Below are 4,390 nucleotides of genomic sequence, written 5' to 3' on the forward strand. Positions count from 1 at the left end.
AGCAGAAGTGTATCTGTGTGTATCTTTCTCCCAGTCAAGCCCCTTTCTCTCCACACCGTATATATTTTCCCCAGCCCCACTGTGTATTTCTTTACCCACAGCCCCTCTGTGTGTCTCTCTATTCCCTTCCCAGCCTCTCTGTGTGTCTCTTACTCCCCACCCACTTCCTGTGTGTCTTATTCTTTACCCCATCCCCTCTCTGTGTATCTCCTTCTCTCTGATCCCGCCAAGGGTGTCTCCTTCTCTTCCCCACAGCCTCTCTGTGTGTCTCTTTCTCACCCAAGCCCAATCTGTCTCTCTTACATTCCCTTCCAGCCTCTTCTTGTGTGTGTCTTTTCCACTCCCCCAATCCCTTTGTGGTCTGTTCCCCTTTCCCTCTTGCATTCCTCCGTGTAGCATGGCCAGGAGGGCTGTGGTAGAGGATTGTCTGTATCCTCTACCCGGTCTTGCAAGAAGCTGTTTGTTGCTCTCAGTAAAAAGTGACTGGCAGGAGGGGGGCACTGTGCTGTGACCTCCCCTCCTGTCAGTCAAAAAGAGATTGTGCCCCTAGGGCCAGTACGCCCTAGGCAGCTGCCTGTGCCGCCTTTAGTTGCACCGGTCCTGCTTCACACATAAAGCATTCAGCAAGCTAAAGTGCTTTATGGATCTGAAGTGTTCCTTTAATTTCAAAACACACCAGACAAGTCTAATATGTACAACTTGACAACAAGAAATAGCATGAAAGAAATCTCTTTTACCAATATACCTGGATTTCTGACATCTTTATCAGTCAACTATAAAAAGTTCCCATTTTTAAGTTCGATATAAGTTTCTTGAAAAATGACTACATTGGCAAGTAAGATAAGGTAATGCTGCTTCCACATTCAAGGACATTGGCAATGAAAGGATATACCATACATCTACACATATTATGTAAAGCACGAAATGATGAATTGAGACACACAAAGATAAGTAAAAAAGTTTAATCTTTACAGAAAAAAGTTCTCTATAATATGGGTGGCATTTGTCACTGGAGTCATACTTAACAGATCTTGTCATAAATACCAAATGCATTTTTTTTTTGTGTGTAGAATTCTGCATTTCAATGTTTAACTCTCTTCTTCCCCAGGCTACAGACCTGTCCAAGAATTTTAGGCTTTTTGCATCTATTCGATGTATGCAAGACAGGTCTTCTGCAGTGTTATAATTTGCTGCTATCTCTGGTCTTCTTGCAGATAAACCCTCATTAAATTATTATTTTTATAAAACATTATTAACCCCTTCAGGACCGCTGACGGTTCAGGACCGTCAGCAGTAAAACGTGCGTTTGGACCGCTGACGGTCCTGAACCGTCATAACGGTTTTGGGCTACTTACCTGATCGCCGTCGGTCCCACGGCGGCAATCAGCTCTCCTCCCGGTCCAGGGGGACTGCCTGTCTGCCCGGGCAGTCCCCCCTCGGCAGATCAGGACCCCACGGCCATGTGATCACTCGATCACATGACCGCAATAGGGGTCTTTGTATCTGCCTGCAGGGGGACTGTCTGTGCTGACAGGCAGTCTCCCTGCAAGTGTAAAATCATAAAATAAAGTTAAAAAAAAAACAATCAGTGTAAAAAAAAATTATAATATGTGTATATATATGATATATATACATGTATTATATCTATATATATAATATATGTATATGTATCATATATATAATGTCACACTAAGTGTATTTTTATATTTATATATACGTATATTAATATAAAAATACACTTATATTTAAATTACACACGAATATATACAATATATATAATAACTATATATATGGTATATATATATTATTATAAAATACAAATAATATGTTAATAAAAATAAATAACAAAAAATAAAAATAATTTTTAATAATTAAAAAAAAATTATATATATATATTCAATTTTATTCTAACAGTATTTTGATATTGATATATATATATTTATATCAAAATACACTTAGAATGTAATGATATATATATCTATGTATAAATAAATAAATAAAAATAATACGAAATATACATATGTCCACATACAAAATTACATTATTAATTTCATAAATATACACGTAGACGTCAAATATATAAATATATAAATATGTATATATATTAAAATTCTACGTGCATATTTATGTAATATTTTTACCTAATTAAGTAATTTTAATGATTGCAATTTGAGGGACCTGCCTGCCAACCCAGGCCAAAAGTCCAGATAATTTAATTTGCTAGCACTGTGCTTAACCCTGTAACTTTCTATGACACCCTAAATCCTGTACATGGGGGTACTGTTTTACTCGGGAGACTTCGCTGAACACAAATATTAGTGTTTCAAAACAGTAAAACATATCACAGCGATGATATTGTCAGTGAAAGTGAAGTTTTTTGCATTTTTCACACACAAACAGCTCTTTCACTGAGGATATTATTGCTGTGATATATTTTACTGTTCTGATACACTAATATTTGTGTTCAGCGAAGTCTCCTGAGTATAACAGTACCCCACATGTAGAGGTTTTATAGTGTTTGTGAAAGTTACAGGGTCAAATATAAGGCTTGATTTTTTTAATTGAAATTTGTCAGATTGGTTAGGTTGCCTTTGACAGCGTATGGTAGCCAAGGAATGAGAATTAGCCCCATGATGGCATACCATTTACAAAAGAAGACAACCCAAGGTATTGCAAATGGGGTATGTTCAGCCTTTTTTAGTAGCCACTTAGTCACAAACACCGGCCAAAGTTAGCGGTTTTTGCATTTTTAACACACAAACAAATATAAATGCTAACTTTGGCCAGTGTTTGTGACTAGGTGGCTACTAAAAAAGACTGGACATACCCCATTGTAAATACCCTGGGTTGTCTACTTTAAAAAATATGTACATGTTAGGTGTGTTTCGGGGATTTATGACAGATAACGGTGTAACAATGTCACTATTGATACATTTAAAATATATATATATTGAAACAGCAATTTCCTACTTGTATTTATAGGCCTATAACTTGCAAAAAAAAGCAATAAAGCATGTAAACACTGGGTGTTTTTAAACTCGGGACAAAATTTTGAATCTATTTAGCAGTTTTTTTTCATTAGCTTTTGTAGATAAGTAAAAGATTTTTCAAGTAAAAGTCCAAAAACATGTTTTTTTTTTTTTTTTTCACCATATTTCATTATTTTTTTTAAATACAATATATGACATAATATAAATACTGGTATGTAAAGAAAGCCCTTCTTGTCTTGAAAAAAACAATATATAACTTGTATGGGAACCGTAAATGAGAGAGCGGAAAATTACAGCTAAACACAAACACCACAAAAGTGTTAAAACTGCTCTGGTCCTTAACGTACAAACATCGCAAAAACAGGCCGGTCCTGAAGGGGTTAATTCTCCAACGTTTTGGATAGACTTTTATCTTGCTCTTCTACAATGTAACTACTACTCACATAATCTCACAGGATTTTCATGATGTAGAAGTTATTCTCAAATAATCTCAAAGAAATTATAATCTCATTGTGGCTCTAGTAACCATCACTGGGGACTGAAGATGGACACTTTATGTAGGTCCCCAGATTACTCCTATGCTTTAGTCACCCTGTGCCCATTATAGGTACAGTGGTGTGTAGTGTATTTGTTTTTTAGTTATTCTCCTGCCCCCCTCCCATTCCTTTTTGTGTTCCCAGAAGGGCATTGTTCCAGAGACCCCTTTCATCTGCTGTATAGTATTAAATGTGTTTTAGAAGTATACTTTACTATGGGAGATAATTGTGTTAGCGTGTCTGTGTGTATAAAAGGTAAAACATAAGGGCAGATAATTTGTTTATTATACAATAGATATTGTGCAATTGATTTTGATTTTGCTGTCAGGCGGGTTATTCAATTATGGACTTTTGACCCAATTCTGTCCTAGACACCAAGACTCCAGGGACTGACTTGTATTGTTTTGTTTGAAGACCCCCCTGTTGTGATTACTCCTATATATATCTGTGTGGTGTTCAATAAAACCAGTTCTACTTCACCCTTCACTAAGTCTTGGCTAGTGTTGAGTGAGACCGCTATACAGCTGTACACTCTGCAGGAGAGCTTGATCACTTGGACCTGTAGCACAGGACCCTGTTCCAACATGGGAAACTCCAGATAGGCCCCAGTCAAGATCCGGGACTGGGGGCTGAAGTGCTACGGGTGTCCCAGTTCCAGCTAGAAAGTGAGCTTGGCGGAGGTACCCAACCGGGGTACCAGGTAGTCTTCCACACTTATGAAAGATGTTGTAAGCAGGAATGTATGTAAGTGTAGGCCAACTGGGTATATGTAGGGTGGTACCTTGATGGGGGAGACTATGTGATCTATTTCATCAAATCTAGTATTAGGAAGATAAAGTTTAGTGCCAGCATTCTGAAACAACA

Source organism: Pelobates fuscus, chromosome 11, assembly GCF_036172605.1.
Source record: "Pelobates fuscus isolate aPelFus1 chromosome 11, aPelFus1.pri, whole genome shotgun sequence".
Lineage (NCBI taxonomy): Eukaryota > Metazoa > Chordata > Amphibia > Anura > Pelobatidae > Pelobates > Pelobates fuscus.